Below are 16,660 nucleotides of genomic sequence, written 5' to 3' on the forward strand. Positions count from 1 at the left end.
TCAGCAGAAAGGCAAGATGTTGCTGTTAAAACGGAAAGAAAAAACAAAGATAATAATAGAAGTAGAAAATCAAGCATCCAAAATCTTGCTCAACGAGAAAGAATCTAATGCCATCATTTTAGCTGCTACAAAACAGAAAAATATCTAATGTCTTGCACTATTTTGCATATATATCCTTCATGGATCTGCTTTGAAAAATGAGAGAGAAAAACCTTACTTTCTGTGCACAAGCCAATGTGTAGCATAGGCCCTAGAGGCAGGGGTCCTAGCCTCGAATTTTATGCTGACAGCATGATGACAGTAGGTATGGCAGGCTGAGCCAGCATGACCAGGTCTTCGTGTCGGGTGCGGTTTCTTCAGGTTATAAATAAAAAAAACCCAGTCAGTTCTTGAATCAAACTATACCAAAATACTGAATCTGAGTGAACAATTTAGGTGAGTTTTCCTGACTCCTGCATCAGGTTCAGGTCTTCAATACAATGCTTAAATGGCAAAAAATACAGACAGGGACCCCTAAAAGGATTTAGCAAGGGCTTCCACATACTCAAACTGAGATATCTGATCCTGAAAATTCTTCAGTCTTATGTGCCATTTTTTTCAAAATCACTTTCAGTTAAATTGTGAGGTGTATCTCCCATATGAACGCAGAATCCATGGAAAACATCATACCATTGTGTGGTCCATCGCTAATTGTTATACAAATCTGCCAGTCAGAGAAGCAAGAACCTCTAAGAAAATAAAACAACAGGGCAATCAATGATAAATGCTAAAGATGATAAATTCATCACTCACAAGTATGGTAAAAAATGAAAAGCCTTCGTAATGAAGACAACCATGAAATCTAGATGACATTGTTCCTTGATTGACATTCTCCTCATATTGAGGTTGCTATATTTCACAACAGACCAGGGATGAAAGCTAAATATACCTTGAACATGTGTTGCCTGGATCTCAAATCAGGAAGTGGGATGTAAATTCGCTTGTCAAATCGTCGTCGAATAGCCTGTTGTGCTAATATATTAGTGAAGCGCAGATTCTAGGTTAAACATCTGAAAACTAAATGAATCCAGTGTCAGAAAAATATTACTATTAGAATATGGATATGCCATTCATCCATTCTTGACCTGATCCAAAGCATATGGAGTATTTGTAGCAGCAAGAACAAGAACTTTCTGGCAATACAAAGAAAAACTTAGACCACAGGATAACTTAATGGAGAAATATGCATATAAAAGACTAAGTCAAACAGTCGAATCCTAAATCAGAGTAGTGAGTGAAGTTATTGGTGATCCAGACTAGAACTCAAAAGTCAGGTTCCATAACATAGAGCCAGTTCTGAAACATCAAGGGTGACTCTAAAATTACAAAAAGGTGAAGGAAACTTCAAGGAGCAATTTTTCATGTTTTAAGTAGCAAATACTTGACATGGCTTAATTTTCAAGCTCACAGCTGGGCAACAGAATAATTTTCCAACACAATGGACATGCTCTTTGGAGGCACATACACCAGTAAATCAACTGCTAAGAAGCACATGGAGAAACTTCAAACATATAGGCCCCGGTGTAATGAATGATAGTACATATCTTCAAAACACACACACACACAAACAAAACAGGTTTGTTATCACTACTTCTTGCTTGCAAAAGAAATGAAGACTTAAAATGGGAAATGAACATATTTTCAGAAACATAAAACTAAAAAAATAAAACTGATAAAGACTATTTTTTGAAGTCAAAAGTGACAAAAACTTAAGCTAATGATATGAACAAAGTTATTGCATAAATACAAATATTTTCTGCTTCAATTGTTTAACTATCAGTCTAACATCTTGCAAATCTGGCATATTCATATAATCCTAGAGACCTGAAGTGGCAGATCATATAAGCTGATATTGTAGGTTACAAATGATAAAACAGGATTTTGTATTGCATTTCATGATTAGAAGTTCCGAGTTCTGGATATAACAAAGCCCAAATTCCACCAAAGAACTTTTCGAGTTTGAAACATTCACCTTGATTAAACAGTAGAGCAACATAGGCTTAGAGTTACTGATAACACATTCAACCTTATGAAAATGACTAAAATACCCTTAAAAGAATGAAACTTTTGGAAATGCATGGCTACTTTTTGGGCATTACAAGTCATTTGAACTTGAAGGAATTGAAAAGTCAAAACCTTTTCCAAAAAAGTAATTTTATGAATCCATCAAATTTACCTTTTTTACCTCAAATATTTTAAAAAATGCTATTTTTAAGAGTATTTTAGTCATTTTTATATGGTTAAATTCATCTAATGTTAAACACAACTAGTTTAATGTTAAATTAACCTTATATATATACATGCTAAATGGGCACAGGGCAAATGATACATGCTATTGGATTTTCAGAGATTTTTTGAAAGTCTGACCGTACATATGTGATCTATATGCTTGTTATTATAGCGATCATTTCTTGGAGCATTTGATTCTGATGCATGGATAAGTTTTTATAAAGATTCAAAAATCAATGGCCTACAATTTTCATAAATTTTTGAGGCTCCAAATACCATTTTTCCATAAAAAATGCACGATCCAAGTATCGATTTCTAGTAAAGCAAACATGTTGAACACATCTGTATGGTCAAAATTTTGAAAAAACACTGGAAATCCAATAAAATGATTCAATTAGCATAGATGTATTACCCTATATACATATATCAAAAAGCATATTTTCTGCTGTGTGCAATGCAAGTTCAGATTGCAAGATTGAAATATTCTAGAAACTCTAGTCTACAACCTGATAGAGGATGGGACAGCTCAAATTGGTGCCTCTAACTATTAGAGTCTAATCTAATTGTTTTAGTTTATCTCTTCTTTTGTAATTTAATTCATGGTAAAGGTTTTGTTCAAACATAAGTTCCAGAACTATAAACTCTCTTTTCATGCAATAAACCCCATTCCCCCCTCAAGGTGTTTTACCTTTGGGCATGGCACGGTTAAGTGCAAACCAAATTTTAGCTAAAATTTTATATAATTTTACGACATGGCGAAACTTGGATTCCTAATTGACATAAAGGTAGTTTTCAGAAACTTTTGGCAATAGAATATCCCAAAAGATTTTCAGAAAATTATTTTCTCTTGGTAAAATATGAGGAAAATCACGGTAAAGCTTTAGAAATTAGAGAAAGAAAAAACAAATTTGATTTTCCTATCAAGTTTTCTAAGAAGGATTATCAGGATGATATAATGATACTATTATCAATATCACGATAAACCAGAGTTGTCAGTCGAAGAAGCGGGAGCGGGAAGCGAGGCACTTCTAAAATTTTAGGAAGCAGGAAGCATGGGACAACTTAGAAGCGAACCAGAAAGCGTCTCGGAAGCGACTTAGGAAGCGACCTAGGAAGCGAAGAAGGAGACAACCTTGGATTCGAGTTGGAAGCGAAAGGAAAGCGAATAAAAATCGAAAGCGAAGCGAAAATGTAATTATATATTTTTATTTTATCAAAAAATAAGATTTATGTCATCATTGACAAAATAAAACATGTATCTAAGACAATAAATAATATAAGTTGCAATTATCAAACAAATGCATCATATTGCAACTTTCAAGCATTTAAAAAATAATATATCAAGATAATATCATAATTCACATTCTTGTTGAACCATTTAACAAATGCATGCAAGCACTAAATAATGCATTAAGAAAACCAATAAATTTGATTAAAAAGCATATTTTTTTCAACGAAAGAATCAAATGACTTGATCGTTGTAAATCTTGTGATCTCTGCAACATAAAAAATGAGAAATCAATAAACTCAAATATTACATAGAGATATGGTTAAATTTTTAAGCTATAAAGTTCTACACGGTAAACTATAAGCTATAAAGTTCGAAACTGTAAATTGTAAACTTAAAATTAACATAATCTACTACTTCACTCTATCATGCAAGCTTCAAAATAAAAAGTACATATCAAACCAACAAAATATTACAAGACTATGATAAAAAAAAGTACTACTCCAACTACATCATCAAAAGATTAATTAAAAATTAAAGAGTTCATTTCATTATCAACAATCAACAATCTGTCATCTTTCTCTTCCCCTTCAAGTCAACAATAGATCGAGAACTTTCTGCATCATCATGTCCTTCTTGTCCTCCACAACCATGCCTTTTGTTTCTTCCTTCATTTCCTATAATGAATATGTTAAAAAATAAAAATGTTCAAAAATCTTAATTTAAAATATAAAAAATGCATATATAGAAGAAAGTAAAAATAAAAAACACAAGATCAACATACCTTGCCTAAGTCTCCTGCAAAAGAAACGATCAATCCGGCCTTGAGCAACTGATGGGCGCTCTTGTATATCTGCAATAGTTCTACTAGCTCTGTTGGATTGATTTGTATGAGCTTCAACCTCACTTGTACGTATGATTATTGGAGACAATGAAGCTCTTGCTTGTGCATCTTTGGGTTTTGATTTGGAAATAATGCTTGATTGTTGTGCACTATCATCTAAATTTCTCCAACGCATGTCTTCTAATCTCAACGTATTTTCTTCTATAATAGGAAGTTCTGGATTGATATCCCATTTTCGACTAGGTCCTTCTTTGTAGCGATTATTGCACCTTTTTATAACAAGAATATAAAATATGAATGTTAATAAATAATCAATGATAGAAAAAGAAAAAAAATACCAAAGCAAAAGTACAACACTTTAATTATACCTGTCAATCAATCGAAGATTGGAATGAATATACAACAAGGTATTAGCACGATCTTCATTGAGCCTATTTGTTTTAACATTGTGAATATAACTATAGGTGTTCCACACTCTTTCTGCAGAAGATGTGTTAATAGGTTGAGATAAAACCTTAATGGCTAATGCTCTCAACTCAGGTGTATCGCCACCATAAAAACGCCACCAATTAAGCACCGTCATTGTAGGATTCAATGCATCTATTCTTGCTGCATTTCGGCTAAATCTTTCACTTCTCGATGCAAAAGCCATAAGTTGTGACCTATAAAGTGTAAAGAGCTCTTCATTTCCAGCAGATATGACTTCAAGCGCGAGCATTGCACCATCTAAGATATCATTATCCTTTTCTACAAAAAAAAAATGTTAACTATAACAAGAAAATGCAAATAAAATAATAAAATAATTAAAACACTAAACTTTAAAGTTTATTAAATATATGGAATAAAATTTTTACCAGGAGAAACTCGTTTGACCCCTCCTACTGCTGGGATCTTGAGATACTCTGACTCGTAATATTTTGGAGTAAGCATGTGGGCTAGACTATGGAGAGGCACATTCATTCTATCCCATCTATTTGAGACAATTTTATGAATTTTTTCATACAAATCTGGTTGTCCTTTTAGATTATCTTTGATTTCCCCCAACATGTTGTCCATGCCTTCGTATACTTCACCGATTATAGGGCCTTCCTGATCACAAAATTTAATCATCTTATATATGGGTTTTGTAATCAATAATGTTAAACGAACAAAATCCCAATATTTTTCATCAAGAACAGTTGTTTCTATTGTAACAGCTCTTTTTTTCATAGTCTCATCAATGCATGATTGCTTCCACTCGCTCCATCTATCTGAAATGACTGTGAACCTCAAGCTCTCCCTCATATCAAGCAAACGCTTCAAAGTAGTATAATGTGAAGCAAACCTTGTTTTTGCAATCTTTATTAGCTCTAATTTTTCATTGCTTCTAAATATTGTTAGTGCTTTTGAATGATTTATGATATATTTCACAATTTCTTTACTCTGTAAATATGTTTCTCCCAACCAATGAAACTCATGTGCCAAATCCTTAAAGATCAAATTAAGTGTGTGCACAACACAAGGTGACCAAAAAATATACTTATACGTTTGTTTTAATTCTTCACCTGCTAACTTGAAATTTGTTGCATTATCTGAAATCACTTGCACTACATTAGAAGGCCCCACAAGTTTAAATCCCGTCTTAAAAAACTCGACAATATTTGCAGATGATTGTTGCACATTAGAAAAATCGCTTGCATATAAGAACATCGAGCCAAAACAATTTGATGCAAGTATATTTATCAAGTGTTTGTTCATGATATTTGTCCAACCGTTTGAGACAATGGAAACTCCAAACTCCTCAAACTTTTCTCGAAATTCATTTAACTCTCTGTAAACACACTCTTTCTCACTGTCAAGCAATGTTGTTCGCGCTTTTTCATATGATGGGGGTTTATATCTAGGCACTTTACTAACTGCAGATATCATCTCTTTCCAATATGGTGATCGAAGCACATTGAAAGGTATACCATTTGCACACAAAAATCTGATAATTTTATGATCTACATCATCTCTTTCTACCTTTTTAAAGGTATCACGAATATCAACTGTGTTTCGGCTTCCACTAAAAGATGTGGTCATACTAATAAGCTTCGGTTTATCAATTCTTGATCTTCTCAACTCAAATGCACTTGATGAAACATTCACTCGTCGAACTTGCCTCTTAATTTTTCTTGCCAATTCTGCATTTTTTGCAACTACAGGACAAAAGGCAATCCCAACACTTTGTCCCTTTGAAGCTCCCATGAGATGTGCAAAAACTCGAGTATATGACCCATGATAAATATTTTTGCAGTGCCTGCACATAAAAACCTGAGTTCCACCTTGCTTTTTTTGCCCACTCTTCTTTTGTTTCAATACATGGCGCCATAGCACTGTCATTTTATGCATGTTAGGTGGTTCATCATCTTGATCATCTTCGGAATAGTAGTCATCCAAGTCATATTCTTCTTCATCTTCCTCATTAAAACAATTTTCTTTTCTGTCCTCAATCTGATATGGACAATCAGAAGACCCCTTGCCTTTTCTTGCATTGTCATTCCCAACACTACTAGACGATTCATGCTCCAAATTGCAAAAAGAATCATCATCGTCATCATAATTGTCGTGATCGTAGTTTGTGATGGTCATTAACGAAGCAAAGAACAGGCAAATATACCTGCATCATAAAAGTATAGGAATCAGCCTAAAACACTTTAAATAAGCATCATGCAAGAAGGTGAAAGATCTATCATCTATGATTCTATACAGACAAAGTTAAAAAAAAGAAAGGAAGTTCTTTCAAAAGTTTGCATTTATGAAAATGTTAAAAGAAAGACAATATAACAATGAAGAAAGACAAAATTCATATTGGCCAACTGTTTCTAGCAATAATGATATTTATTTAAAATTTTAAACAACTAGCCGCAACATACTATTTGCCCCCACTCTTCTGATAAAGTAACACACTGCACCCAAAACAGAACGTGTCTGCATGCACACCATGTGGTCAGCGGGGTCCTGTGTCAAGCTGAAGGCAGAGGATCGAATCCCTCTGTGGCATGGGGCGGCTGTTGTTCTGGTAGCCTAACCCCAGCTTGCCTTTTAAGAAAAACTAAACATAACAGTGATTGCCTCTCTCAAATCACTAAACTAAAAAAATAATTGCTCATCAAAAAATGAAACAATTCCAAAATTTCTGGTATTATTAAACATAATAGTAATTGTGTTCACATCATATGCAGCGTCATCTTTAATAGTAATTGATGGGCATGCAGCAACCTGCCTAACAGCCATCCATCTCGAGAAATGGTGAGATGGATGGTCAGCAGTTGTGGAGCACCGCTGCATAAAAATGAACTCATGGTAATTTTCTCTTGGAAACACTAAAATTAAAAAAAAAAAGTCACTAGTATCAGTAAACATAATAATGTGATTTTCTCTTGAAAATCTCCAAACACACACATGATTTTTTAAAGTTATTGGTACCTTCAGCGACTCGCCAAATTAAATGGCATTAAAGATGTCTGCGGTTAGGGCTGGTAAACAAGCTGAACAAGACGAGCATGAAGTGTTCAAGCTTGGCTCATTCTTGTGGTGAGCCAAGCTGTGTTTGAGCTCATAATCAATCTGAATTAAACAAGCCAAGTTTGAGCAGGCTTGTTTACAGAAAAAATGCATTGTTTTAGAGCTGAAAAAAATACATGTAAAATATATTTCTTGCTGCCTCATGAGCTTATACGACTCGAGTAGAGCCGAGTACACATTGTTCATATTCAACTTGCTAAGCCTATTTTACGAGTTTGAACGAGCTCTTTCCGAGCAGAACATGAGCTGAGCCCTATCTGTGAGCCTAAGAGACACGTTCTGTTTTGGGAGCCCGAGTAACTTGGTAAGTTACCTTGCTATCTATCGAATATGCACCCAACACACACACACACAGGCTACACATTCATTCACACAAAACACATACACAATGCATGCACAGTGAGCACACTTACGCACAGGATTCTGCATCTCGTGGGCGAGATGGAGAGAAGAGATGGAGGGAAAAGGGATACACGTACCTGAATATCCTCATCGCCGGTCGGTGGAGGTTGCCGGACGTCGGAAAAGGTTGCCGGAAGTTCTGAAAGTCGCCGGTAGGTGGCCAAAATCCTGAGAGAGAGAGAGAGAGGAAGAGACTTGGAAGAGGCGTGAAAAAAACCCTAAAGCCTTCTTTTGAGTTTTTGTTTTCACGAGTTTTTTAAAATTTTCATTTTGCAATTAATAAAAAAAACTCTTTAAAAAAAAGGCAAAATAGTAAAATAGGTTACGCGTACCCTTTAAAGGGGGTACGCGTATCCTTTTAAAGGGGTACATGTACCCCTTTAAAGTGGTACGCGCTTCCTGATATAAGTGTCTGATTCCCCGTTCGAAAGCATAGCGTTTCGTGCTTCCGAAGCACTCGGGGAAGCACGCTTCCCCTAAGGCCTAGGTGCCTCGGGTAACTCTGCAATAAACTCCTTCAAATCACAAAAAACTTCTTCAAATGAACAAACTGATAAGCTTAAAAGAAGCACAAACTATTGTGCATTATTTTCAAGACTTCTTATTTGCAAAAATCAGTAAAAAAAAAACAATGCATTAATTTCAAACTATTAAATAATTAGGTGTCGAGGTAGCCATGGAACTAAAGATACAGTTCTACCAACGGCCAAGTATTTTACAACATAAAGATCAAGGATGTTAAAGGCAAAAAGGTGGAAAACTGTAATAAACATTGCAATTTATGTATGATATTGTTCTTCTAAAGGCAACAGCCAATCACCAAGCTAAAAGAAATTACAGTGTCACAATATAATAAAAACATCAGCTTTCCTATATCACTACCTATTGGCGTTCAAGTGAAACCATAACTGGAATGTAAAAGCATAAACATACATACCCGCTATGGATGAGACGAGCATTGGTGCAGGTGCACGGCGTTCTCCTCAGCCTATCAATGCCCACGATGAGCCCAGGCCGTCAAGTCGACGGTGAGCTAGACCTTGAACCCAATGAGAAAAGAGAACACCTTGGTTGCTCTCATCAAGCAACCCTGCCTCAATTTTCAGGAGAGGAAAGTGGGGGGTTACATACATGAATGGCATTCATGTATGTGAACCCTTCACATGCCATATTGAATGTGAACACCTTCCCCATCAATTCACACTAATGCCCCACTAATAACTTCATTAGTGTCAAATCTGGTCACACATAGGGTTGGACCCGATCTAAAATGCCCAACACTGCCAGAATCTGTACAAGAAGTTCTGTTTTGATCCTTGGAGAGGCTTCACTATCATTACCTTCTCCTTGCTGACCACATAAAGAGTCTATCTCATCAGTAAAGATTATGAAGGGTGCACTTTCACGTGCCATCTGAAAAATATTTGAAACAAGCCTCTCACTTTCACCCATCCACTTGGAGACAAGGTCTGATGAAGAGATACTACATGAAAAAATACATCATTCTTTAGTTCCATTGCAAAACCAATAGCATAAATACCAATGTGACTGACTACCAATGCTATTTCACTAGTAAAATTACAGAAATCCAAAATTTCCCTAGTCAATCAGATCCTTCAAATCACATACTTGTGCTCATGGAAACACAATATCATACACCAAAATGAAACAAAAACTCTGCACATATTGGAAAAGCAAACACTCTAATGGAACTTTAACATTGCTTTATCAGCATGTGTAATATAGAAGCTTAATTTTACTAAGAAAAGAACAGAGCAAATGTTTGGCTTCCATAGCCCTTTACTCAGTAACAACTTGCTATCATAAAGTGCAAGGAAGACTAAAGTGTAAACTGCCTGAAAAATGTAGAATCTGTCTCTGTTGCAACAGCTTTAGCCAAACAGGATTTTCCAGTTCCAGGTGGACCATACAAAAGGAAAGCTCTCCGTAGCTTTAGCTTACCTAAAACAACATCAAAGTAATGGAATTCACATGGAGAGCATGAAAAAGTATGAAGGGATGAAAGGTTTTCTGACATATTCATAATCAAATACAACTATCAATTCAGCACTTGAGATACAAATAGATGACTACATAATTACTTCAGAACAGTAGCTTGAAATTGTTCTATCAATGCGACTGAATCATATCACAAAGATCTTGTTACTACATGCCACTTTGATGGAATGCAAGGCATCCAACAATAAAAGATTTATGAATCATATCGCAAAGATCATCTTGTTATTAAATGTCACCTTTATGCAATGCAAGGTATCCAACAATAAAAGATTATACATTGAACATAACCTTCCTATCCATAAATGTCACAATTAAAATGAAAAATTACTCCAATATACTACAACGCACACACACACAAGCAGCACTTAGATAACATGCAGAGACAAGTATATTTGGTTAGTTTCAGTTCAACATCAGGCCCGTTACTTTTCCAACGATGGGCTAAAAGAGTAACTATATATGGATGAATCCAAATGCAGCACAGAGGTCATAATTTCCACTACTACCTGGATCCAATTAACTTGAACTTTTCCCCTACAAATATATGATTTTAAACTAGTTAACAACCGATGACAGAATTTGGGAAAACCAATCCATAGGCATGAATTACCAAACCAAAACTAACTATTTTACAATTTTTTTAAAAGGAATTAAATAGCGTAACAGGATTTTGTTCAATCTTAACCATATTGATTGTAACGACCCAAACTGAGGCCTCTCGAGCCCGGGTTCGTGGACGTTAGTTCCCATACAAAAATTACCAAAATAACCTCAAAATCATGTCATAATTTTTTTTTTTCATATAAGGCATCAACAACAATAATTACCATAACAAATAAAAGTATCTAAATTATATACGCAAGGTTGTTGGGTTTGGGTATGACCCAGACCGAGTTAGAATAAGTAGGCTAATAGTACAGACCGAGTCAAGCAAGAAAAGAAATCAGACAAACTCGGTCTGAACAAATCGAGTACGGTCCATGTTTTTCAGCAAACCGAGTTGGGTCTATTTTTTGGCAGCCTGATTCAGCCCAAACTGAGTCAGGCCAGCTTTTGGAACGACTGACTTAGTCCAAACCGAGTTGGGTCTAACAGACTGACTCGGTCTATACTAGGTCGGCCATGTTTTTCGAAAAAACTAATAATAAATAAATAAAATAAAAACAATAAAGAATTTATATATATATATATATGGGAATATATATATAAGCGAATAAGAGTGTGTATATGGAACGAGGCAAAAATCTAGACGGTAAAGACATTGATTTTTTCAATACTAGGTGGATCTGGGTTTGGATCCAAATTAGATCCAAACTCAGATCAGATCTCGTGTACATACAGTGGATTAAAAAAAAATAGATCCAGATGGGTTTAGTTTAAACTCAAGTCATTTCCATCGTTGACGCCACACTTGTACCAAACCTATTATGAACAAGGTTTGGATTGGTCGTACAGGATCCAGGATCCAATCAGGTTTATGTTTGAAAAACTTAAATGATTTGCATTAAAAATAAGTTTGGATATGAATCCAGAACTCAATCAACAGATCCAGTTAAACTAAATCTAAGCTATAGTGAATGTAAATTAGGTGTAGTGTAAATACAAAATGAATTTGAGAAAAATTACATGAACCCAAAGATGGTCGAAGAGTAAAAATAAAATTTTACCTTTTATATGCTCGATTAATAGATTAGGCATAACTTTTCACCCTGATATCAGATTCAAGTGATTTTTTGATCCTTGGATTTTTTTTTATAGTAGGATCCATTAGCAGAAGATATGATGACAAACTCTGAGAAAATAAAATCATAGTTTGGCATGAAAGCCTAAGAATATTTTCATAATTTTTCACAAATATGAGATTCTAAATGATGATACGAGATTTTTTGTTTATTTCAAATAAGAATTTGCGATAAGACTAAGGTTATTTCTTAAAATTTAGAATTTAAATGTTTCAGGTAAATGGACATTTATAAATTCCTCCTTAGTTAAATAAAATACATATTGGTTAGTTTAGGCATCACGTAATGTAATTCTACATGTTATAATTATGGTAGTGATATCTTGTTTTGAATAGAACAATTGAGTAGCATGCTTAGGAATTCATAACTTTGATGTTCAACATGATGCTTAAATATGTAGATACATGTAAAATGTTCTATGACTTATGACATGATTTAGATTATAAATGTATCCAGTGTGAAAATAATCATGACATTGATGCATGTAAGATGTTAAATGTTGATGTATGACTTTGAGATATGAGACTAGAGTTTCAGAGTTTGAAGATAGGACTTGTCCTAAGAATATCATGCTTATGCCTTGAAAGAAGCATTGTAAGTATCATGACGTAATGAGTTGAAAGTAGTTAGTGAACATATATTGGTTTACATGCGACATGTGTTTACATGTTAAAAGTAGTTAGTGGACATATATTGGTTATTGTATAAAGTACTAGCATCAAGAAATGAAAGCTGAAAGAATAATGTGCATAGGATAACAATACATGGTATAGTAATGAACTCTACCATAAGAGACATGGTCTAGGGCATTGCTTGGGGTATACGTACCTCATTCATACATCATGATTTGTTCATAAATTCTTAGATGACCCTTAGGGATTAAAAACATTGCCCACTAAACACATGTATGATGTAACGTAAACCACAAACATTGAGGGCAAGTATAGCTCCTCGGACACCTTGGGGGTAGGTATAGCTCCTTGTGCACCTTGGGGGCAGGTATAGCCTCTTGAGTTCTTCGTCTAGTTACCGATGAGCATTTTGTGGCTCTCGACGAGCAGCTGCAGCGATTGTGAGTTCATAGTCTCGGTCGGTTTGGACTATGTTGTTGTGAGTGATTCATATGACTGCTAAACACCGTAGACTCTAAGTTGTCTAAATGGGTTGTTACACCCAAGAAAGTTATTTTTGAAATAGCCGATTAGAGTAAAATGTGAATATCTACTTTGAGAATGATGATAGAAAAACAGTAAAAAGGGTAAAATCTATAAATAACATATGTGCTTAGTTAGCAAATTAAACTAAGATTATGAGCTTAGAGCTCGCTACAGTTGTAACGGTCATGCCTAATTTGTAAATAAGAATGTAGTGAGTTGTAGATTGACCTGCTCTCTTGATTACAACTATAGGTTCAGGGGTTGCTGCCAACCAAAGGAATTGACTGTGGACTTAGACTCAACTACTACCAGACTGCTCAACACTTGTAGTATTATTCACCTTGCATTTTCCTTTTCGACTCGGTCTGCTACTATGTGCCATCCTTAAGGGTGGGTGCTCACTACGGGCCTAGGTAACACGATGTGATTTCGACAAAGTCTCTGCAAGGCTAGTGCTTAGGGAAACTTGGGTCCGATAGAGTTGACCAAATAGGCTAAGGATCTGGATCTAAAATTAATTGTGATAGAGTATAAACACCTAAGCTAAGATAGGTTATTAATGCAACAAGGTTTCTTCTAGATGGTTAGAATGGGAGTGGGGATCCCTATTTATAGATTCTCACATGTTCTTTGGATATAATACTATTGGGTTTGAATTTGACTATCTACTGCACAACAACCAACATCTAATTGGTCAAATGGTTTGAATGTCTGAAACTACAGGTTAAGTTACTTGTTTAGAGGTTAAGCAACCTAAAACTGACTAAGTTTAATGAATTTAGCATAAGAGTTATAGCAAAGAGAGTAGGTTCATTGAATGTGGACCCGAATAACATTTTATTTGGTTTTGGATCAAGTAAAACAATCTGGACAACAATTGGAATTGGATCGGGTCCCATGATCCGTATGACAATTGGATTTAGATCAAGTCCAAAAATCTAAATGACAATTGAATCTGGATCATGTCCAAATATTTTGATGACAATTGAGTCAGGATTGGGTCCGAAAATTGAAATGATAATTGGTTTTGAATCATGTCCAAAGTTCTGAATGATAATTGGATCTTGATTAAGTCTAAAGATTTGAATGACAATTGAATCTAGACCATATCCAAAGATTCAAAGGACAATTGGATATGGATAGGATTCAAAGAAAAATTGGTCCAAGATCGGGTCCAAAGACCATTAAGGTCGAATCTGAATATGAATCAAACCCGTTTTGATAGTAAAATTGTTTCAGTCATAACTTTCTATTCGGATGCCTGTTTAACACGAATTCTGGCTCATTGAAAATCTTATGAACTCTTATTTAATGTCAAATCTTGAAAACATCATTTTTAGGCAAAAGATGCACTTGAAATGGATCCAACCATTTAAAAGATGAAACATTGGCATTTTGGGGAAACAATCCTTTGGCCAAAATCACAAGAATATGACTGATCAAAATTGGGTAACTACAATATCCAAAAAAAAAATGAGTTTCCAACCAATGATTTGTTGGTCTCGACACAAGGTCAAATTCATGACTCCTATGGGTTTCTTCACATTGAAGACATTTCAAGTGTGTATGTGAGGATATTTCATCACTCATCAAGAGTACCAAGTATTTTAGGAAGGAAGGAACCTGACTTGGTGGATCTCAAAACAAAAACATTTAAAACATATAAAAAAATTATTTAGAATTTCAAGTAGCCTAAATGATTTTCTAGAAAAATCCTTTTAAAGGTTAGGTGTTTAGAGTCTTTCGAACCAAAACTCAGTCTTAATTGAATTTTGACCCATTAAAATAACATATGTAAACCATTTTTATCAAAAAACCAAAGGCTTTTGGCTTTCAAACAAGAGTAAAATCAAGTCATTCCAACATCAGAGGTTAAAGAAATAACCAAAACAAGTTACTTGTTTTGCAAAAACCTTATTTTTTGAAAACAGGGTCCACTTTGACTATATTTTTTACCCATAAAATAATCAAATTTGACTTTTTACTTAAAAGATACATCAAATAGAAGGTTGCTCCCTACGAACCCAATGGGGTGGATGGGGGGATATAAATACTAGGGGTGTCAATGGGTCAGGTTTGGTTCGGACCCAGGTGGTACCAGATTTGGACATGATTTTTGGGTATGGAATCGGGTCCGGACTTGAGTCTAATTGGGTCCACTATAAGAAAAACTATACCCGGACTTGCTAAGAACTACATGAAGCAGACCCGGACCATACCTGGTAAAACCATATTTTTATCATTTTTACATTGAAAATTTGTGGGTCTTAATCAGAATTCGGGTCGGGTATGGTATAAAATTTCATAAACTATATTTGGGTCCATGTATCAATTTGACTTTTGGGTCCAGACTCAGGTCTTAATCGAGTCTTATTCTTTATCACCATACCCATACCCTATAGAGTTTGGTTCGGGTCGGGTCCAGGTAAACCAGGCCCATTGACACCCCTAATAAATACCCTCCATTCCACTCCATAGCCCCCCATCCTTAACTCATTTTTTAGTTGCATTTTAAGCCCTTCCTTGGCTCTTCTTTTTGGGCATATTTTGGGTTTTTTTTTTGGCTTAGAGAGAGCTTTTCTCCTCATTCAAATTCGATAGTGGCATCCTTCAGCCTTTTGTTCCTTTACTTTAGAGAGAATCTCTAAAAATTTCTATACCCCTTAGCTACCCCCTAGCTAGTTCCTAGGCTAGTTTTGTATGTTTTCTTAGGGAAGCTTGATTTTAACCTAGTTTATTTAGAATCTTCTCAGGCATGATACCTGCTTTTCTTGGGATTCTCCTACTTAGTTTCTTTGTCAAGCATGGGAAACCTTCATCAGTACTCTCTTAAGCTAGGAATTCAAGGGCAACAACTAACAAACATCATATATCATTCTCCACCATTATCTTATTTAGTAGGTCAAATGAGCAATTCAAAGTTTTATATACTATATATATAGTAAAATTTGACCAAAACTTATCTCCTTATCTCAGAAGAGCTTGAGGATGATTTAAAAAGCAAAATGGATGCATTCAATGAGTTCTGCACATATATGAACTCATACCCTCGCTCAGTCCCATATCTTCCATATGCGAAAGATTCTACGCGGTGCTGATCTTCTCTCATTTACACGAGACATCACACTACCTCCTACTCCTACAGAAAATCTATTGGAGGGAACCAAAGGCATTGACAATGATTAATCGTTTGATATTTCAGTACATAGGATCATCCTTCAGGAGTTCTGATGGATAGGTTCTTCTACTAACCCTCAACCCTATTCATTCGTTGGAACCCGACTGTAATCCTCTTCAGATAATAAGAACCATATTCAAGAAGCCAATGCCAAAAGCGCTTTTTAAAGCCAAAAAACACTGGAAAATTCATTCAGACGGCGTTAGAATAATTTGAATGTGTAACTTATCTAATTGGGTAAGAATTCTCCTTTGAATAGTAGTAGGATCCTGCCCT

The 16,660-nt window shown here is 35.1% G+C and overlaps 1 pseudogene; it reads right to left on the minus strand.

Moving 5' to 3' along the window:
- Positions 1 to 544: 544 nt before the first annotated feature.
- LOC149823395 (protein SUPPRESSOR OF K(+) TRANSPORT GROWTH DEFECT 1-like) lies at positions 545 to 13,131 on the minus strand (annotated as a pseudogene).
- Between the last annotated feature and the right edge of the window lie 3,529 nt (positions 13,132 to 16,660).

The sequence above is a fragment of the Nuphar pumila genome, chromosome 10 (assembly GCF_984573655.1).
Source record: "Nuphar pumila chromosome 10, dmNupPumi1.hap1.1, whole genome shotgun sequence".
Lineage (NCBI taxonomy): Eukaryota > Viridiplantae > Streptophyta > Magnoliopsida > Nymphaeales > Nymphaeaceae > Nuphar > Nuphar pumila.